This window comes from Pyrgilauda ruficollis, unplaced genomic scaffold, assembly GCF_017590135.1.
Source record: "Pyrgilauda ruficollis isolate IOZ18807 unplaced genomic scaffold, ASM1759013v1 scaffold37, whole genome shotgun sequence".
NCBI classification, from domain to species: Eukaryota; Metazoa; Chordata; class Aves; order Passeriformes; family Passeridae; genus Pyrgilauda; species Pyrgilauda ruficollis.
This window is the reverse complement of record NW_024525156.1, coordinates 8,690,027-8,713,034: the sequence shown is the minus strand read 5'-3', so window position 1 is coordinate 8,713,034 and position 23,008 is coordinate 8,690,027. Positions and strand designations below refer to the sequence as shown.

The following is a 23,008-nucleotide window of genomic DNA, read 5'->3' as shown; positions in this document are numbered from 1 at the left end:
AGTTTGTTTGCTGTTCCTGCATTTACTGGGAACAAAGAGTTTGAGCAGTAATGGAGGCTACAGACTTGCACAACATTTAGTAAGTAAATTGGCTAATACAATTTAAAAAGGTGCAGATTTGAGTGGAGGGAAAACTGAAGCAGAAGGAATTTCCAAGAAAGACTGTGTTCTCGTCCAAAACCTTAAACTAAAGTTGGATTGATTAATGAGTACCTCCTTTTTCCCGACAAGATAGGGTTACTGCCACTGTATATCCCTAGCTGGATCTGGTGCACGTTTGAATTTACTGTAGAGGGTTCACTCAGGGTTATTCGCTCTCAGAGTTAAGACGCCTGGTCTCAGCTATGTGACTCAAGCTATGTGAATTGTCAGACACCATACCCTTACTGCAGTCATGACCTGGCCCAGCCTGTGATTATGGTATGGATTTCTAGCACTGAGGATACACCCTTGTATTTGACAAGTCTCACCATCTGGCCATTGCGAACTGAACTGGTCGTGTCTTTTTCTTTGGAGAATTACTATCAAAGGGTTTTACGTTTATGGATAAATTAGATTGTCTTTATACATAAATACACCAAAATACAGAAATAGAAGTGTTAAGACTTACTAACCTGAGTATTGAAACCTGCAGAACTGGCTTTGGATACCAGAGTAAGTCACCAGTGAGAATCAGAGCAGTATGAAGTCTTGACCTTTTGGTAAACATTCATGGAATATACAAAACTTACATTAAAGACTAAAGAATTATTCTGGAAGAGTTTTGGGAATTGCCTAGTACAATTGCCTCAGTCTTAGCGGTTAAGTGTTTAAGGAGGCTTGGCGGTGAAGGCAGAAATACAAGGAAATAATTGATCCACTGAAAAATTACTTTGAAGCCATAAGGTTTAGGCTGAAGTTGCATGGAGTTTGCCACTCTCCTCAACATGAAAGGGAACCAAAGGCAGCTCCTGTTCTCTGTGCAGACTTACTCAAGGAAGCCTGCTGTTTATGAAGAGGTGGGGATTGCCTGTATTTCCTGAACAGTAAAGTTCAAAAAACGCTGGTAAGTAAACATGAAAATTGGTAGTCATTTTGTAGGTCACAGGGAAACAGGAGGAAGTAATCGGTATAATTTGCACCTATGATTCTGTCCTATAAATCTTGCTACAGTTTAGTCAGAAGAAAATGGAAGAGGTATGGGAACCTACCGGTATTTTACAGGAAGAGTTGTAAGACTCGGGTGAAAATGGCTGTCTTGGAAAACCAGCAGAGGGCGTAGGAAAGCTTTTCCCGGAATTGTGTTTACTATGAAAATAAATAAAGCCGAGTAAGAGTGCATTCATGCAGAACAGAGGTAGGGTGAGACTGCAAAGCTCACCACTGCCATGAGTCAAGATTAGCACCAGGCTTCTGTGAGATGAATTGCTATTAATATCTTTATGTAGGTCCTGGGAGAGCATTGCTGGCATAGGATAGCTGGAGCAAGTACATGGAGATTGTCAGCGACAATGCTACAGTCTGCACAACTTGTAGATAATTCCAACTGTGTCAAAGTATTTGAGAGTATTTTTATTAAACACACTTCTCAGTGTTTAGTCTTTTGCCTCCCTGTACAAAGGATAGCTGAGGGCAATTTTTTGTTTCCTGAAAGAATTCCAAATTACATTTGTTCCTATCAGGAAGCTGTGTTTCCAGCTATGATCCAGCCTTGCACTTGTGCTCCCCTGCTCTAACCTTGCATTTTCTGGCTCTTACAATGAGTAGATTTGAGACTGTGTCAGAGTACAGTGGGTACTCTGGAGCAAGAATTTCCTGGTATGAGTGTAATTCAGTGGGCATGCTGTTCCCAGAGCAGGAGATCACCCCTTCTCAAGCAGTGCATTCATTGTAGGAAAGGCTGGTAAGAAGCATAGCAAAGGTACCTCATCAGGACAAGGCTGGGGCTCTTCCTGCCAGTCCATCCATTAACAGCTGGGTATTGAAGTGATCCCAGTGCTGCACGTGGCACTGCAGAATGAAGCAGCAGAATGAAAGAACTGGTGAAGCTGGTGGAGCACATCTGTACTTTTGGAAGTAGTTCTTCTGTTTTGTACACTTTAGTTACCTAAAAATAACCAAATGCTACTAGAGGGAAAAGCATGTACCTGTCATCGAGAAGGAAGGAGCTAGGAATGAGAGAGAAGCATATGGATGTAGTGTTCCAGAGACACAGGGGACTCAGAAATGTAAAACAAATTAACAGCTAATTATGCTGAAGCTACAAGTCAGCAAGTATTGAAAGTAAGCAGCTCCTTTAAAAGTCCACTATTGATCCCTGATTGGTTTCTTCATTGCAAAGGGCCTGACATGTAAAGGTGTTGGTCTGTTACCCAGCTGACAGCTGATGCTGGAGGGGCATCTCAGGGAGATTCACTGCAGCTCTTAAGAGTTACTTTTGATCTATTGAAACTGTGGCAAGCTGTGCTAATGGGCTTCATCTGCTCAGGGCTTTGGTCATCCTCCTTCACGCTATCAGATCAGTGCTGCTGGTGGGACACTGCACTGCAGGGACTCAAGTGGGTTTGTACTATCATGACCACAGTGGATGGAAGGTTATAAGTAAGCTTTAGGGCACATCTGACTGAAAATTAAAAATTCATCTTTAACTCCTTAAATGTTTAATTAGTTTAATGAGTCTTAATGTTTAATTGCTTTAATCCAACAGTCTGCTATGCTGCAGTTACAGAATAGCAGTCACCAGAGTATCATCAAATCCTCAGCAGCTGGCAGAGCCTGGATATTTAAAATGACTATCTAAAGGCACTTCTGGCCCAAAGGAAATTTCTGTTGTCTCCCACTGCATTCCAAACTGTGTAAGAAGCAGCAGCCAGGCACTGCAGGAACCATGGGAGTGGTGACAGGACACCTGTAACTGGTGTTGTGTTAAGGATTTCTGCACATCTAGCATACCAGACTAAAAGGCAGAGTGATAAATTCTAGCTGGGTCAGGAAGGGAATCAAAACCACTCTGAAAGTTCTTCCCAGTGTAAAGTTACATGACTCTTCCCAAAAGCAAGAAGCGATCTGTAAGCAGGTTTTTTAATAATGACATTACCAAGCATGCATGTCTTCATGCAGTTCTCTGATGCAAGGAAGAGGGTCGTCTAACACTGAGACATATTTTCTGTTATTCCTTATATTTGTTGTCTTGGGATCTTATTTGTTTTTTACTTTATTTATGTATTCAACTTCATATTTGCCAGCAACTGACAGTGACAAATTCCATAACCTTTAATGTGGAAGTAAGAGGCTTGCTCCTCCTGCATCGTGTTAATAGGCAAAAGGGAATGTGTACCAGGACTCAGAAACTGCATGTTCACATCAGGTAACCTCATATCTTATATATTCCTTTCCTGAAGGATCTTCAGGAAACAGGTCTGAGTAGGAATGACTAGCAATCAATAAGCCAAATAACAGACTTAGCAGCAGCAAATGCTATTGATTACAGAAGGGGAAAAGGAAGATTTTTACATTTTGTATGAGCTCTAGAGGCGACAAAGAATAACCTGATGTTTTACAAAATGAAATTTGTAGCAAGATACACTTCTCCTTGGAACACTTCTTTGTTTATTCTGCCAGCTCAATGGGAACTTTAATATTTAAAGCATGCCAGGAAGACCCAGACAGAAGTTCACAAAATTGAGTGGCTCAGTAAATAGTCACAAGACCAACAGAAGTTGCATTTCTGCAACAAATGGGTAAACCAAGGACTTAGATGTGTAAGAGCAGTGCAGCAGGATAACCTGTTACCCAGCTCTGGCAATATTTTCCAGCAAGCTGAGGTGGAAGGAGTCTTCCCGAGATTTCTCCCTGTGTCACATGGGCTGCAGTGCTCCAGAGCTTTTGGTCTCTGCAGAACACTCACATCAGGCTCTGCAGCACATGGAGGTGCAGCCCTCAACACCAGCTGAAGCCTGAGTGTGCTGTCTGTGCCTCAGCTTCCTCTGTTATTTGTGTTTCTTTTAAGCTAGAAAAGAGGGTGTACCTGTAAACCTCAGGGCCAATTTGCCTTGCATTGCTCCACCTCAACCAAATGCCCCCTTACAAAAACAATTTCACATTTCCTACCCCTGGCAATGCTTGTTAATGGTTTGCAAGGTTTATACAGTCACCTACAGATATGTTGGCTTCTCTTTTTCTGGCTTGGGTATCGTTCCACCCTTAAATTTCTGCAATTTACAGACATGAAAGCAGCCTGGCTTCCCTAGGCAAGATCTGTATTTGCTCTTTCCCTGTTCTGCTGCACTAACACTAATGCCTTAACAGGTAGGGCAGCTATGTGTTTGTTCATGATATATGCATTGAAAATCTTGATAAAATATTCACTGGTTTTCCACAATGCAGATATTTTCTGACATCTTTCATAGGAGCAGTCATACCTAGTTTACTTAATTGCTTGCAATCACAGTGTTTCAGTAAATCCTGTCATTCAAGTTGCCATATTTTAACTAAACTATACTGTGCAGGCTTTCCAAATATGACATTTCAAAATGAAGAATTGTTTCAAGGGGGTTTTCCCACTACATGCTAAGCATTACCAACTGATATTACCTTAAAATGGCCATAGGCCAACAATAAACCCAGACTTACTTTTACTCTAATAATTGATCCCACATTCAAATAAAGGACTGGTAAATGGCATTGTCTTTCTTCATCTTCAGTACAGGACATGGCAGTTGCCTCTGTTTTGCTGCCAGTGGAAGGTTCCTTGTCCCACAGAGAAGGGAAGAGTGACGTAAATGGCATTGTCTTTCTTCATCTTCAGTACAGGACATGGCAATTGCCTCTGTTTTGCTGCCAGTGGAAGCATTGTCCCACACAGAAGGGAAGAGTGATCTGTGAGGTGTGGAGCTGTGTCCATCATCCTTGGATATTTGAGAGTTTTGCCAACAGGTGTCAGTAGAAGCCCCGTAATTCATCAGAGTCTGTCTTGGTTTCCTTCCTTGTCTGTTGAACTCAGCTATGCCTAACATAGCTGCATGAGAGAACACATTGTGCTTAGGTTTGTCTTTGACTCTTTTCCACCTAAAGCCATCGTGGTTCTTCCTGCAACACAGTTCCTGACAGAAGAATGGCCTTTTATAGATGAGGGGAGGAGCAGTACAATAATGGCACAATTTCATAGCCATTTACGGAGCACAGGGAGGATTAGGTGGCTCTGCTGTGCCCACACAGTTCTCTAGCAAAGAGCTATCAGGAATTAATCAGCAGGATCTAATGCAACATCTTGCCTTCCCCCAGGTCTGGGCACTTCAATCTGAAGCAGAAAGTCCTCTCCTGAGGGCAGATGGTTTTCAGACAGCTGACCAGAACTGACTTGAAGGTTTAAGTGCTTGCAGGAGGGTGCCCTCTTCTTAATTAATAGGCCAGCTGTTCAAATTCTCATTACTAAGCAGCTAAATATAGAAATCAGCCAGATGCCTTTGAAGTTTTACATTAAATGACTTGGTCTTTTGCCCCCATGAATCATCCATTTTTTTCTGTACTGTGGCATGGCTCCAAGAAGCAATCCCAGCACAGCCATTAAGAATAGCTGAGGTACTTTGGGCAGGATTACAGCCAAAGCTGTACGTGCGTTCTGAAGTTACTCAGGGTCAGGAATCAGTGCCAGAAACTGCAGTCAGCCCACCTTGAACATTTATCATGTCCCAACTGCGAGATTACCCAGGCTCAGAAGGTCACGAAACATTGAATCATTTGGAAATCCACCTGTTCTTTCCATGGTTAGATACCCTTGCTCTGTGTCCTTGTTTTGCTGCTGCTCCTCTTGTTCCTGAGTCATCTCAAGCTGGCTAGGAGCTCACAGGGCTCAGTAGAGTAGCCCCAAATCCATGCTTTGTTCCCTGACACCGGCCCTCAATTAGGAATTTGAGCTTTGAGTAAAGCAAAAGAAGCCGCTTGGTAACTCTAGCAAACAACCAAAGGAACTCTGATAGCAAAATTTACATTTTATTCTTTGTACAGTTTGTGTCAGCAGGAGCAGATCACAGCTCCCATGCTCACCTAAGTGAGGCATTCCAGCACAGAGAGTCCTGAACTTCCAAGCCCATTGATATGCCTGTCTGTGACAGCAGCAGATATTAACAGCAAATCAGTCAAGCAGAGAGAATAACTAAATAAATCCTCTGTTATTCTGTGTACTATTTTACTGGCTCACTGATTGTGGGGAAATAATCCCCTTCTGACTGGCTAGAGGATGGTTTGATGTCCAGTGGCAAGTGCAAGAAGCAGCTGTGCCTAGGACTGAAGGTCATGCAAATGCATTAAGTCACGTATCAGGAGCATCCAGGTAAACTGTGCCCCATCTGCCCACATGGTCAGTAGCTCTTATGAGCAGTTTTATCATAGGTCTTTCAAACCTTCACTCACAAAAAAATGTCATAACTGGTTGCCTTGATGTACTTAATCAGATCCCTCTCAGGTTTTTTTTTGTGTAAAGTCATTATGAGAGCAATTTATGGGCTTTTGTCCCTCCTTAGCATTCCATTCCTGCTAAGACCTTCCACCTTTAATAAATCTTTGCTTCTCAGGGTTTTACTGTGTATCAGTTAGATCTTAAGTGCTCATGGGGTCTTCTTGTGTGACCAAGGCATGCATATCCTATTAGATATTATCTCAGAGGCAAACTCTTGAGAATTCTGAATATGTGCACCTTGAGCTTCCCTGTTTTAATTCATTAGTCACCTACCAGCAACTCTCAAGGTTATCAGAGCAAAAAATGAAATCTGCAGCACAGCTTAAAGAGTTTGGAGGAAAAGAATAAAGTAGTATGATAATGGGAAAAGGGTTTGTGCAGTCCAAGACCTCTGCATACTGAATGTGTAAAAGTTTGCAGCCTGCAATAAAGGAATCTCAATGGACTTTTAGAGGATAGTATTTACAGAGTAGTTACTTAATGTTTTAATAGAAGAAGTAGGTGAGCTATTCTTACAAACTAGCCAAATGCTTCAGAAAAATATGAAATATAATGACTTCAGCATTTTCCAGATATGGAATAGGTGACTGGTTCTCAGGTAGATGTAATTTATTTTATTTAGTTCCATTTTAACCTTTTTGCCTTTCGGGTTTTGGTGTATTTTTTTTTCTTTTTTAGTCATGTACACCGAGCTTTTGTTTTTTTCTCTGTACTGTGCTACAATTAATGATTTTTTGGAGCCATTGAAGACTAAACTGGAATTCCTTCATTAATGCAACAGCATCAATTTATGAATGAGGTTTTGAAAGGCCATCTTCCTCCTTGGCCAAGGTGATGATATTGCAAAAAGCCTCAGCATTCCTACACATCTGTTCATCTTTCTCTGTGATGTGCCCTGTCTGGAGTACAAATATAGATCAAGGTTACAGCAAGAAAGAGGTAAATGTATTCAGACAGAAGGAAAAGGAAATCTTGCAGTAGGCACCAAGGTCTCTTCTATGGAAAGCCACACAACATTGGGGATGTTCTCCCACAAAACTTAGCTTTTTGTCAGGGCTCTGATTCCAGTTGATGTTTCAGTGTAACATAATTTGCATTATTTACAAACATGATTTTAGTTGTTCAGTTTCTTTGGCTAACATAGGATATGTTAACCTCAGTGCTTTCCTCTTCCTGCTGTCTGATGTCTGCTTGTCCTGAATTTTGAGACTAAAATACAGAGAAATGCTGCTGATTCAGTCATCAGATCAGTCCCCCGGGCAGTGATCTCTAAGCTTCCTTCCAGCAATGTCTCCTATCCAGTCACTTGTGGAAAACACTCACTTTGCAAGGACCCAGCAGAATCAGAATTAAACAGGACAAACCACTGGATGTGGTTTCTTCTGTCTCTGGAGACAGAACTTGCTATCTTACACCAGAAGTTTGTTACAATCTTCACCAGAGGTGTAGAACTTTAGAGATAGTACACCAGCCTGATCGGAAATGCAAACTGTTGTCCACATTCAATAGTAAGCACAAATTGCCTTGGAGTCAAATGTAGCCCACACTAGCCCAAGAGGACAGGGCAGGCAACTTCTCATGACACAGTTGCTGTAGTGCATCCTTTAAAAAGCAAAACTATTTCTGATGCAGGCAGAAGTTGCCTCCAGAAGGAAGCCACCACAATGTGAACCTCAGCCAGCTGACTGGAAGCAACTGACTCCAGCTACCGGGAGTGCAAGAGCTCCTGTGCTGCACCTTGACAGCTTTCACCGCAATCCAGATTTATCAGAGCTCATTATACTGCAGTGTCTGCCTGAGAGGGGAAATGCTGTCTCCTGTAGTCTTTCCCCAGCTAGCTGATGTTAAGGGAAGGGGGCGGCAGTTTTTCCCCCTGGAGCTCCGTTGAATCCCAGTTGTCAGTTGTTTTGGCACAGTATAAAACACAGGCAGCGCACACGGGTCCCAGGGTAACTTTATTTGATGACAAATTTCCCCTTTCTCTTCCTGGGCCCCGATTAAGGGGCCAACAAAGACTTATATCTCAGGGGAAAGGCAGGGGCACACCCAACTTCCAACAAATCAGGAGAGTTGGGAGTAAAAACCTAGGTGGGGAATAACAGTAGTGAACCAATAAACTTCAAAGGAAGAAAAACAGTTTTAGGAAATGGGTAAAGTTTGGAGAAAAAGAAACTAGAAACTAGCTGACGGCATCTCTGGGAAAAGGGTGGAAACAAAAAAAAAAACAGCACCAAGGAAAACCACTAAATCACAAATCAAACCAGAGACCTACTGATAAAACAAAAAGCACGATACAACACTGAAGCCCTGGGGAAAACCTGATGCATCCTATGGAATTAAGGGGCTTGCATAGGAGATCCCACCACTGCTTCCCACCTGGCATGTGCATTGAGAGTCCAGTAGAGGTTGTGGCCTAGTACTCAATCTGTTTGCTCTCAGTTCTCTGTGCTGAAAGGAGAAAAGAACAGAACTGCCTTCCCTGAACCTGTGCTTGGAGACAGCACCGAGTCATTGTCTTGGTTTGAAAAGACAGGTGTCTGCTACAGAAGGCCGCAGCCTCCCCTGAAATGGAAAATGTAAAACCCTTTCTCCGAAATGTTATAATTTTGTAATTAAGGAGGCTCTCAGGCAAAGCTATGGGAGCAGGAATAACAGTTCCTTATTAGGGAAGAAAAAAACCAAAAAAAACCTCAATGCAGTAATACAAAACAACACTGACAGAGTCAGAATACAACCTGACAGAATACACCCTGGTCAGGGTGTTGGTTGCAGTCCCATTGAAATGGTGGCTGCAGTCCTCCTGGAGTGACAGGTGTGGTTCTGTTGAAGCAGTGATCCTGTAGAAGGGTGTAGTCTTCCTCTGAAGATCCAGTGGTGGTGTAGATGGGCCTGGTCTTCCTTGGAATCCAGTGGGAAACGGCTGCTGTGGTCTTCTAAATCTCTGAGTATATCCAGTTAGGAATGCTTGGCTCCTCCCTCTGGGCGGAGCTGGGAAGATGAAGTTTTATCAGTCATGCTGTGGCATTCAATGGCACGTTAACAGAAGATATCTCCCTGGAGGGAGGATGGGCTGTGGAAGAGAAAAAAACCTGCCCAATTAACAGAAGATGACTGCCCCATCAGATAGGAACAGAATACACACACCATTTCCATCCAACCTAAGACAGTCATGAGCAAATATTTTGAGAAGGGAAATTTTTCCCTCAGAGCCCTGAGGTAAGCAAGTTAAAAAAAAAAGAATGGAGCAAAAGATGCAAAGAAACAATCACAGCTAGAAAATAACGTGTCTGTGCACTGCAGTAAAGACCACTTCACCTTTATTCATCCAAGACAATTACATTTCTGCCTAGCAGAGAGACACAACCAAGACTTCTGTCCACTCGCACTGCCTGTTGTAGCTGCACTAACAGACAAAACTATTTGCCACCATAACAGAAAACCAGTCTTTGAAAAATAGTGTCACTATGGGTGTTCCATAAAATACAGACACCATGGCAAACAATGCTGGCAGGACTCCTGAAGACACCGTCTGCCCTCTGTTCCCTCTGCTTTCACTAGGCTATTCACCCTGGAACTTCTTCCAGCTTTCCCTTGCTTGGGTGATGAACTGGGCAGATGGCATGTGGGGGCATGTGGATGAAGAGTTTCACATTTGCTCAGAGCAGCCTTGCTGCCTTTCCCTGAGCTGATACTTCACTCGAGCTGAATGCTTCTAATGTTAGCTCAGGCACCATATGGGTGGGAAGCGTGGAGTCTTCCTGCTGGGACCTGGAGGAACATGCCTTAGGTGCTCATGTGCTCCCTCTGGCACCTGCTCTGTGGAACCTTCCACAGCCAGGAAGCTCTCTCCCCACCGCTGCCCCCACCCTCTCCTGCTCTCACGCACCGTGTCTCCATCTGCCCCACTCCACTCTTGCTCCTATGTCCCATCCACAGCCACACTTCAGCTCCAGCTCAGTGGCAAGCCCCCAGGATTTCCAGCCAAGAGAAAACAAGGGTTAGCCTTTGCACTCCAAGCAGACCTGCATGCAGGGTCAGAGAAATAACAAACTGGACCATGTGGTTCAAATTCAATAGTCATAAATGCAGTGTAATCTTAAAGGAAATGGCAGCCTCTGTCCAGCACACCTTTCCAGCCTCCCAGCCGAAATCCAATGGCTTCTAAATTTCATGCCAGCTCACAGCTTCCCTTTTCACTTTTTTATCTCCTTTAATAGTCATCTTCTCAGATTAAATGGGGGTCCATAGTGTCACTGTGTGAGATGTAGATAGCTCAGTAGTACAGCATATGCTAATTTACCTAGGCCTGCGTTTTATTTGGCTCCTAATGGCAGGAGCCCGACTCATCAGCATACAGAGCTCTATCTGCAGTATTCATGACCTGGACTTTTTATTTCACTTGGAGCCACATTCTCTAAATTAACATGAACCTTAAAATGGGCTGCATTGAGAAGATAGACCTGTTAATCAAAATCTTTTTTGCATAATCTTAGCTTGGTTAAACAACCTTAAAGAAGTTAATGACTGAAGGGAGGAGCAGTATGCAGAAAATCAATAGTGATGCTGATCCAGCTGATAAGCATGCATTATTTATTAATGGGAATTGTGCTAAATACCTGATCAGAATAAGCAGAATATTGTAGACTGAGTGCTCAGTGTTCCCTTTTGCCACTGCCATTTCATTTGTACAGCACTTGCTATTGTTGATGGTACCTTCAATTACCTCAGCAGATAAGAAGGCTCCATACTCAGCTGTAGAACTTTGTCTACTACCTAAACTTTTCCTCATTACTAGAGATGTAGGACAGTATGGGCTCTTTTTGGGGAGAGGAAACCAAGAAGTACTGGAGAAATTACTCCATTCAGCACTGGACTTGGCTGTCATTAGGTGCTACAGGAAGTCCCCTCAACTCTACTGAAAAGTTTCCTCCTCTGTGGTCTGGGCTGAAGTCAAGAACAAAAGTTCAAGACATTTTGCAGCATTTCAGAAGTATTTTGCTTACTGATGGCTGCTTTGGCAGGTAAACATCCCTGGGAGAGTAACAGATAATGAGGAGTGGCAAGAGGGATGATCATTGATCAATGGGGCTAAATTAACTGGAAGAATCAGCCTCACATAGAGAATTACATGTGATGTGCATTTCTGTGGAAAGTCTGTTTTTTACAAATCCACCATACAATTGGAGGTGTGCTACAGCAAGGGAGAGGAATATTATTTTTCTTGCTATAGTCCACTTTAAGGTGAATTGGTAATGCATCTTAAATGATGAGTCCAAACTTTAGGTTTTGATTGCTTTCCTTTCTAATGGGAAGAACTCCATGCTCTTGTCTTAATGTACTAATTCACCCTGTTGAACTTTGTATGTTTTGAAAAACACCACTGCAGTACTGGAAGAGATTCAATCCTTTCAAAAGAGAGACTACAAAAAATTGCTTTAATCCTCCTCACATAACTGTAGAGACTAATAAATTTTGATATTGCACAGACCAAAGGTGTACCTGGTGCAGTTCCCTGTCTTGGTGGCACTGGGCTCAAGGTGTGTACTGGAAATAGCAGCTTTATAGCACCTTCTCCACCCCCCAAATCTTATTTTGTAAATTAGGAGAAAGTTGCAAGAACCCTTTAAAATATTTTCATGCATAGTTGAATTAACTTCTTTCCTTTTATAGGACACTGAAAAAAATAGCCATGAAGAACAGAAGAGGCTCCAGTGCCACAGAAGCAGGTTTTCAAAGGAATTATGAGTCTTATCTCAGTCCCTGCTGTATGGAATAACTAACTCTCCCCTACAGCAAAAAGTGGCAAACCCAACCTTTATATGCTTCCTCCAGTAGGGACTTCTAGGGTGCATATGAATTGTATTTTTAAGCTTCTCTGCAGAGAAGCAAGAGCTTTTATTAACTGTCCCTCACTCCCTGCTGCCCCAAAGATAACAATTTTATTACTATAGTCTACTTGAAAGTGCTTTGATATTGCAGCTTGAATGATGCATCCAAAATTCAGGTTTTGATTATTTTTCTTCTAGTGGGAAGAACTCCATGCTTTTGTCTTAATGGACTAATCTGTCTGCACACATAACTGCAAAGCTGGACTTGCAGGTTACCCAAGTTGCCTCCTCTGTTGATGTGGGTTAAGTAGTGGATGTTGTCTGCCTGGATTTTTCCAAAGTTTTCAGTACAGTTTCCCACAGCCGCCTCCTGTGGTGGGCTGTGTGACGGGTGGGGAACCCTCTGATGGGCTGCTCATAGAGAGGGGTGGGAAACAGCTTCTGCTCAATCTGGCAGCCTGGCACACGTGGGCTCCCCCAGGGGCCAATATTGGGCCCAACAGTGTTTAATATCTTCAGAAGTGATCTGGAAGATGGGATCAAGCACATTCTGATGAAGTCTGACAATGAAATCAAACTGAGAGAAGAAGTGGACACTTCCAGAGAGCCACACTGCAGGAAGACCTGGATAGGCTGAAAGAGTGGCCTGATAAGAACCTTATGATGTTCAACAAGGACAAGAGTAAGATCTTGGGAGAACATAATCCAGGAGTGCAGCACAGGCTGGGATCTACCTGCCTAGGGAGCAGCTCAGTGCAAATGGACCTGGGGTCCTGGTGAACAAGTTCAGCATGAGTGAGCAGTGTGCTGCAGAAGCAAAGCAAGCCCATGGGATGCTGGGTTGCATCAACAAGGACACCACCAGCAGAGATAAAGAAGCCATTGTCCTACTCTACTCAGTGCTTGGCAGGCCACCTTTGGAAAACTGTGTTTGGTTGTGGTCCTCACTATGCATTAAGCTGTGGACAGGATGGAGAGGGTCCAGAGAAGGGCCATGTGTGCCATGTGAGGAAAGGCTGAGTTGGGTTTGTTCAGCCTTGAGGAAAGAAGGCTCAGGGGAGACTTTATCACCATGTTCCAGTATTTACAGGGTGCCTACAAAGAAGATTGAGACTCTCTTTGTACAAGTAGTCATATGGAAAACACAAGAGATAATGGGTGCAAGTCACTCCTAGGGAGATTCCAATTGGACACGAACATTTGTCATGATGAGAAAAATCAACCATTGGAATAATCCCCCCAGGAAAGCAGTGGATTCCCCAGCATTGGACACTTTTAAGATCCAGCTGGACAGGGTGCTGGGCTGTCTTATCTAGACTGTGCTTTTGCCAAGAAAGTATGGACCAGATGATCCTTGAGATCCCTTCCAACCTGGTATTTTATGATTCTATGAAGATACTGATGTTTTCCTGGAGCTGAAACTGTCCATGAATCTTCAACTTTAAGGAGCAGCTAAGGAACAGACCCCACTCTCTTCTCTCCCTACTCACATGCCCTCCCAAAGCTCTAACAGCATCAGTTTTGCCAGCTTTCCTCCTCAGTCCTAAAGTTTATAACTGGAAATGGCATCATCTGTAAGGTAAGGATAGACTCCACAAGGCATTGAAGGAGAGAACAGAATTAATGGAAAACCTTTTAAAAGCCTCAAGGCTTTAAACTCTGGCAGCACTGCTCCGTGGGTGCTACAAAAAAGCTGAGCAGTAGTTTGTATAAACAATATGCAATCTTTGTAATATGACTTTGACTCATTTTTTCTTATCCTACTCCCATATTAGCATTGCCAGATTCTCACCAACCTTCCTTCCCTAGTGTCCCACAAGCCTTGAGCATCACTAGACTCCAGCTGTCTTTGACTTCAACTTCATAAGTGTACTTCATATACTTTTCTTGTTTTGTTTTCAAGAAATTGAGTTCCCCTGTAGCTGCTCAGCACAGCTTTCCCTTCCCCCAGCCCAGTAGTTTAGGCTGTATCCTATAAGCAGGTTACATCTCCAAGGACAACTTTTTTGAGGTTTCTAAGGCTGGTTTTCTAAGGCCAGCTGCTTGTGCTAGACTACCAGCACCTGTGTTGCTTCCTGCTGTGTCTTGTTTTGGACTCCTGCTTACTAAGGCAAAGACAGTCATTTAGTTCACACTCTGTAATGCAGACCAGACCTGTGAGTCTGGCTCCCCCTTCCCTTCCTCATCACCTTACCTCAGTGTCTAAAGTCTGTACTAGAAGCAGCTGAATAATGATGATGGCCTTAGGCAGAGGATTCAGGTGTTACATCCTCCATTGTCTGACTGTGAGTTGAGTTTGACTTTGCAGGCGCCTTCATAATCTGGGGCAATTGTTTTCATCCACTGCTGGTTTTTTTGAGTCTGCCCTCCAACCTGGCTTTACTTAATGATGTTGGCTATAGAATTAGTGTCTCACAAACAAGCAGAGTGCACATCCTCTGCTGAGTTTTTCTTCAGCTCCTCATCTCCTCAGAGCGGTAAATCACAGCATTTCTTTCTGGGAGTCCTCAGAAAGAAACAATTAGATTTGTTCAGATCTGTCTTACCTGGACAAGGTCTTTTACATGTTTTTTCTTGATTTTCCAGCTCTCTAGGAACATGAGAATATCTGTACTGGGTCTCATGAAAAGGCACTTAGTTTAATATCCTGTTTCCAGTAGCAGCCACAATGCTGTGGAAAATCCACTTGAACAAATGGCCCATAGAGCCAGCAAAGGCAAAAGGAGACACTATCAGGAGTCTGTGAACCTGGCCATTTTCAATTATCCCTCCTCATCTATCCTTGCCAGTCATACCTCTTTTAATAGCAGCACTGAAGATATGTTCCTGCTTATTTCCTTTAGCATCTCTCCATGGTCAATGAGATTGTCCTTGAGCCTACTGATCCAGTGTGCCTCCAAAAGCTGCCTGTAGTGAGTTCCAGAGGTTACCTGGGAATAGTCTCCACATTTCCAAACTGAACGTCTAGGCTCTGTAAATGTCTTCTTACAAAGGCAGGTGCTTATTCACTTGACTTTTTACTAAACCTTCTCCAGCTGTGCTCTCTTTCTTATATGCAATGAACAGGACTGTAGACAATACTTAAGATCATTGTGTTTGTGCAAAGTTTTTTAGGGCCAAAAGTCTTGTTCTTTCATGATGATTCCCCACATTTTGTTGGCTAAATGTGCAGCAGTCAGTGAAAAACATTTTCAGTGAGCTGTCAGTGGTAACTTCAAAACCCTGTTGAGTTATAACTCAGATTCTAAATTCAGCATCATGTACATGTAGGATTAGATTATTTTTCCCTCCAAAATGCATAACATACATTTTCTGATCCTGAAGCTCATCTATCCCCACTTCCACCACACAGACACACATTTTTACAGGTTCTTGTCATCAGGTGGGCATTTTACTCCAGGAAAGACTCCAAGTACCTCCACCATTGTGGAGATTTCAATGTTCCTTTTCCATGGAATTGATGTAGACATTGAAAACGACTGATCTCAGGACCGGTTCTTAGGTGAGCCCTTCAGCAGTAGCCCTTCATCGTAAGAAGTCACCATTAAGCCAACCATCTGCTTTCTAGCCTTTAAATCCAAGGAAATAGCTTTTCTTCAGGACACCCCTAAACACCATCCACATGGAACATTATGAAACCATTTTTGAAAACCCAGGTGAATGAGGCTGACTGGATCTCATGTATTCATGTTCTTATTGACACCCCCACAGACATCCAGAAGGCTGGACCAGAGGTTTTCCTTGGAAAGCTTATTTTTATGGGCGCTTATTAATTATGGAACCTTTGCTGTTTCTTTCTCAGCTGGTTGTGCTCATCCTGTGCTCTGAGAGCCTATTTTGTAAAGCAGAGTCCTTCTTACCAGGGGTGGGAGGGAGGGTCACAAGTCTGGTTCCCAGAACCTCCTCTGAGCTGTGCTTTGGGATGGGACCAACCCTGGCAGGCAGCACTCTGTGTGTGCTGCTGTGGTGTTGCAGCATTGCTGACCAAGATATGGGATATGTTGCACAGCCACATTTCCACTGGGTTGGGAGCAAATGTCTCCCCATCATCTTCATCAGCAAAAAGAAAAGAAAAGATTTAACTGAGCTTCCCTGCCATGATTTTTTTTATTCCTGAATGTCCTTTCTACACCTTAGTCATCCAACCATCTCACAATTCCTACTGCTTCTGCCTTTGAGTATTTATATAACATTCTTGCTGTCAGCATAAGCATCCATCCCAAAGTGCTCCTCTAGTTCTTATTTCTCTCTCTTAATTTCCTGTTTACAGTTGACCCAAATTACTTTGCAACCATTCTTGTTCTCATTTGAGCATTACTATTTTTACGTATTGGCTTCTGTTAACATCTATTGCATCCATTCTTTACAGATTCCTGTCTCCTGGTTTTAACAAGCATAAATCCCTCCTTTCTACCCAAAGACTTGTCCACTTACTGGCACTCAGGACCTCTACTTGCTCCCATGGTTTCTCACAAGAAACTAGAAGTATTCTGAAAAAGTCGGAATGGAGGTCTTGGACTACACTCTTGTTCTTAACAGCAGACCTTATCTTAAGCTTACCATCCTACCCTTCCCTACCATTTGGTTCCAGCATTCCTGCACACCTGGGGTCTCATTCTGGTACCCTTAAATATCTTCCCTAGGCATCAAACTTCACTGCCTTGGTGCCCAGCAAGCAAGTGTCCATGCTGCCGTCTCAGCCATCACAAACCCAGCTGCTTGTTTTCAGTCAGAAACCCACTACCACCACCTTCTTCTTCCTGTTCTTGAAGGTCCCCTTTACCAATGGATTGTATTTTGTGCAAAAAGACACTAATATGAGCTGGAAGCCAAATCTCATCAGTGACAATAGTGCTTTCCTTCCACCAGGACACTGGTCTTCCTGGAAAAATTTCTAAAAATCCTGGCCAGACCAGAGGTGTGCAGGAGAGTGAAGAAAGAGCATATTTATCAATTAAGCACAATTAACAACCAGCATAGACCACCCATTGTCTTTCATGTCCCAGGTGATGAGAGCTGACTCTCTTCAAATAAAGTGCTCTGTGCAGTCTTTCTGGTTTGGATGGAAACACAGTGGTGTTTCCACTGTTACATTTGCCTAACCTGCACAGGTTTTATTTCACTGACACAGTACACACAAAGTACTCTTTAACTGATACTTTATTAAATGCTTTTCCTGTGATCATTGTCCTTGATATCCTGCTCATGCAGAGGAGTGTTGGCAGGAGTTTTGCGGGTTTTTTACTGCAACTATAGATTTTAGAGAAGTTAATCTGGCAAATAAAACAAAGAATAAGAGTAAATGGGCTTCATAGTCAGACTGTGCAATGAAAATATGTTCTTGCACTTTATAAGTGTTTTAATAGTATGGAACTTTCATTTTCCCTTCTTTAAAGAATTCTGATTTCTCATCTGATGACAAAGCAATGTTTAATCCTCTCTGTGCATTCATCACCATGGTACCAAAGTGCCTTACAGAGAAATAAGGCAGGTGGTTGGCAGTCTTTTCCTTGAGACTTTCAACAGAAGTGGCCCTTGAAGGATTTTGACAGCCTGCCTGTGTCAACCTGTTAGTATTATTAGTATTACATTGGCATATATGCATCAATGAAACAAACCCAAGGATTTCTAAGTTGCCTGGATGCCATTGTAACAGATGGCTGGGAATAGGAAAATAGCCCAGAAAGCATTTCTGCATGCAGCAGTGCTGCTGTTAGTTGAAACAAACCTGAAAGTGTTTGCTCACCCTGAAAATATTATCAGATGCTTTAGTGGATGGAACTTTCACTGACAATGTGACCAAGTTAGCGAAGCACTAAATTATTGGCAGTTTCAGTGATAGTTTCAAGTGTCTTGAGTTGAGCTTGTTACTGAAGAGATTAGCAGAGACCTATTGCAGTCTCCCTGAGACTGCCCATCATCCCTGAGGGAACAAGTTCCTTTGGACTGACAGACAGGATACTCAGCAACATGTGGAAGTACATATTTACATTCATGAAATTCAGTAACAACAGGCCAGAAATTAAGCCTCCAACAACCGATAGGAACACCTTTTAATCAAAAATAACTTTTCTAGTTATTTTTCTCCTTTACCACATTTCCCCACGCTCCACCCACACCCCCTGCCAGCTATTCCATTCCAGTGGCTTCTGGGCTGCTGTGCAATCAGTACACAGAATTTATGTAACTCTTCCCTTTCTGCTAATTCCAATTGATGGCAGATACATGTAACAACCACATTCAAAGAGACAATTCTGTAATTTATTTTCTGAAAGAAGAATACTTTCTTTCTGCTTTGTGCTTATCTGGCTGAAGGTAGACCTTGAGTTTATAAGTATTTTTATTTATCATTGTACTCTCCTTTCCACCCTACAGCTGTTTCTTTCCTCCCAGAAGCCATAGTGCGGATTAAGTGCCACAAGATTAAATCTACTAACAGCTCAGTTTCCAGAAGGTGGAAACAGCTCAGTTTCCAGAAGAAGGTGGATATACTGCTCTGGTGGAAGCAACAATTAGTCAGAGAAGAAATATGCATGTGTTCATCTGCAAGGTGCTTTTTCTTAGTTAAGCAACATCAACATAGAAGCAATCAGATGCAAGGGAGCAAATACTGTGGATAAAGTTAAGCAACTGATCTGCTATGAAACCTGATCTGCTGTGCAGAAAAGAATTAGGAAAACAGAAAAGCATCATCTTACATTTTCAGAGGACTCCTTAAAACCTCGACACCATGTCAGGCAGTGTGTGGTATATATTACAGGTAGCTGAGTTGCATCTCACAAACATGTCTTAAGGTTTCATTTTTCCACACGCCACTTTGCAACAGCTGGCATGTTGGATTTTTTCTTTTTTTCCCCCTTACTAATACAAAATTCTTGAGTGGGTTGGCTGTGAATTCCCATCTTTCTAAGCAGAAAGCATCCAGTTCTGCTTTTCCCCCCACATTTTGAAGAGCTAGACATGAGACACAGTGGGGAACTGAGCTCAGAGAACTAATTTTTGGATCTGATGGGGATCAGAGTTACAGTGAAACTGAGTGGTCCCGTGCAGAGATGAACATCATCAATATCCCTTCATTAAATGCAGCTTCTCCTTTTGTGAAAGCTAGATTAATGGACACAAAATTTACTCTGGCTCTCAGGACACTGTGAATCAGGCATTTCCATTATTCCCATGCCTACCAACAAAGAGGTTGACACAGAAGCTGGGCAAAAGAGCAGTGAGAAATCAGACAGGTTTCTAGCAGAATTCCTAACAAATTCCAGTGAGATAATCTTCAGAAATTATTTCTATCTGAAAGAGTAAACAAATGTGATAAAATCATGTCTGAGTCTGAGCACACCTAGATGGACTTGTTTATGGTCTAGCAGCTCTTGTCTCCCATCCCTGCTACTATCTTGCACATAACAGCATATTTCCTCCTTTTACTAATTTGCCAATAATTTTGTTGTTCTTGTTTCAGCTCTGTGGGCATCATGCAAATGATGGAAATCAGACTGGATATCCCATCCTTAGCTTAATGAAGACTTACAGGGGAAAAGTGAAGATGGTAAATTTGCTTCAGTGGAGACATACAAGCTTGGCACCACTTCAGGTAGAGCGATTGTAAAAACCAGCATTCCAGATCCCATGGAAGAAGTTACAAATACATTAACAGATCCAAAATACTAAGGAATGAAACAAATACTTGGAAAGGGTGGGATGGGGAGAAGAAGGGATCCTGCTCCAATACCCAAACTAGATTCACTTCGACAAGTGCTAATCTGCTGAGTTGTAAACACAATCATGTTTCTAAAGAAGAATTTGAAAAGGTTAATGAACATCACAGAAATGTAAGCTTCTTGGTTACTTAGGAACAGAGCTGAGTGATTCACAGCCATTTCTTAGACCAATCTTTGCTTTATACACTCCCTCCAATGCAGGTGATAGAAGAGTGATTCAGTCTGTCTGACACAGACTATCAAGGTCTGTGGGCCCGTTCCTCCCCATCTCCTTCATTTCCTTCTCTGAAGCAATGTTATTTGTGAATTGTGGATTGGATCCCAGCCAGGAGTATCTGAAAATGCAGTCTCATATTGCCTAAATCCATAAAGAGGAAACTGTTCAGACAACTGATGCACCTTCAGGGCAGAACATTAAATTGATCCTTTGGCAAGGAACACCATGTGTAGCTTTACACAGCAATTCCCATAAATACTACTAAGATTATCAGCCAAAGCATAGATTATCTTGAGCTGTGGTTGTCTTTAAGGAGCAGCTATGAGAACAGTTTGTACTGTGCGCAGGTACTTGTCCAGTCTATATGTTCCCCCCACCTACCACCCTAAAATTTGTGCCTTGAGAAAAGCTGGTGACAATGCCTCATCCTGTATAGCCAAGGTGACTGCTTTCCTGGAACATGACAAATCACCCAGTGGAAACGGCACTGTTGGCTAGTCAGAAGGGAACAGCTCAGATATTCTCCTGCCATAATTGAGTGGGAGTATCTGTTGCTTGGTATATCTCTCATTATTTTCTTCTAAGTGTTGAAAGATCTCGGGGTAAGTTGTTTGGGGTCTTTCTGGGGCAGATGGAGCCTCGATGTCCTTCTTGCATTTTCTCAGCTGAGGGAGTAGCCTCCACTGACACTGTATGTTCCAGCTCCCCCTTGTCAGTCCCTAGAGGTTTGCAGTCAGCTTGTGTCTCTGGATCAGCACTATATGTAGTTTTGTGTACATGTAGAGCTGCATATGTATTCCCACACACATTCCAGGTCTGATTTACAGTTTGAACTACAGGCCAAACTAGGCCGTTTTCTGAGTTGTCTCCATCATTCTGCAGAAAATTACTGTTCCCAAACCATTTTGCTTGGAATTTAAATGTAGTGTGTACAAGCTTTGAAAAGAGAATTTTCCATAATTTTTAAAGAAAGTCTTAAAAAATTAGCAAATATTATTAGTACCTTTTCCTGAAAACCCTTCTGGCTGCCACTATGCATGATTTCATGGAATGAGAGTTTTCCTTTCTGAGAAACATAAACAAGACTCTTCAGGTATTTCAGCCTAGTATTTGTGACCCTCTATTCTAATGCACATTTTTACCTCTTGGCCCCTCTTTGGTAACTGGTTACCTGTTAAGCAATAGAGTAACCTTAAGAAATTCACTCTGATGGAACATTCTTTGTGATCAGGATGAGTGAAGTGTTTGTTTTAACTCTGGAAGCAGGGTACATTTTTGTATATGCTTGGCTATTTCTTCGCTTGTTTTAAAGTTATTTTCCAGGCAACAAGGACACGCAATGTCATCATCCATAACAACATCTGTTGATATTGAAACACTCCTCTCAGCAGATGCCTCCAAACTGGTATATGGTGGCATATCTTCCAAATTCTCAAGATTCAATGACTTGAGAAGGCAGTTGAATGGGTTTCCTCAGTTCATGTGCATCTCCCTCATGTGCATCACTCTACCCCAAGAGATGTAGAGATTTGGATCAAATTCAGCGTGGCAACTGACATTTTCGTGATCAGGAATCTAGCTGGCACATTACAAAATCTTTCAATATAGGCTTTCAGTTTTGAGTGGGCTGGTGCTATCTGCATTTTCAAATTCCTGCTAGCATTTGAAATCAGGAATAACATCGCTCTGAAATTCCACCTCCAGAGAGCTACCAAATTTCTCCACAAGTACAGCATGAAGGATGAAGATGCCTCTCCTATTCAGACTCATTCATCCTCCCTTAACACAAGGCTCTGAAGGAGTTAAATCCTCTAGTCTAGTCTAGTAAAGATTGTGGTCTTGCCAATCTTTTCTTTTTTTTTGACTTTTTTTTTTTAAGGTGCCAGACACAAAAATAAAGAAGATGTATCAGCACACTTCCTTAGAGGCTGAGCTTCCTGATTAAGAATAAATGCAGGATATACAGTGTATTTTATTCTGAAATGGATTCCCTTCTAGAATTTCATGAGTACAATTAGCCATTAGCAAAATCTCCACACACACACACAGGATTCAGATCAGGAAATAATAGAAAAAGCCACATACTGCTAAAATGTGGAGAGGGAGAAAACCACAAAACAAGAGCCAACTGTTGTGTTAGTATTGTCCTGATACTGCTCCATGCCTGTCTCTACACAGGCTGAGAAGAGGGAATGAGTGATCATGTTGTAAAATGCCCAGCTACAATGCAGTGTGTTTGTACTCTTTACCACTGTGCAGTGGTGATGGCTGATCCTGGAATTCTGCATTTCACCAGTTTAGTCCAGGGTACCCACTGCTTCTTAGGAGTACCTCAAACATCCATGAATTAGAATTATTTTAGTGACAGGAAATTCTTTCATATTTTGGATGTCCAAGTACTAAAAATACCAGTGACAAACCTGAGCACTCGAGTGTAAAAATGAATTTGAAAGTTCCCTAAATTTGGTGCTGCTTGGGGCCATCTTAGTGTACAGGAACTTGTTCTGGTTTTTTCTTTTGTGGTTTCTTCTCCCCTGCAAATTTTTCCTTATTGGGTGTGGGAAAGACTTCTGTTGGATTGATGAGTGCAACATGTACACAACTGCCTGGTTCTACTCTCTGCATCTTCACACCCGTGATGTATGGAGAACCTGGCTGCTGCTACCACGTTTAAGACATTCTTCATTACCTGAATCTGGTGTTTTGAGGAAAGTCTTCTCTGTGTACCTTTTACATTCTACCGAGTGAATTGCAATTCACTCGTTTTCCATTTTAATATGTTATACAAATAATCATTGTATCTTCC

General features: G+C 42.4%; 1 long non-coding RNA gene across 1 annotated transcript; it reads right to left on the bottom strand.

Annotated features, from left to right (window-relative positions):
- Positions 1-1,238: 1,238 nt before the first annotated feature.
- On the bottom strand, positions 1,239-4,750 carry LOC121358075. Its single transcript, XR_005955827.1, has 3 exons — positions 4,612-4,750; positions 1,905-1,989; positions 1,239-1,287 (listed from the first exon to the last, which is right to left on the bottom strand). It is a non-coding gene; the product is annotated as an uncharacterized LOC121358075 (long non-coding RNA).
- Positions 4,751-23,008: the final 18,258 nt, after the last annotated feature.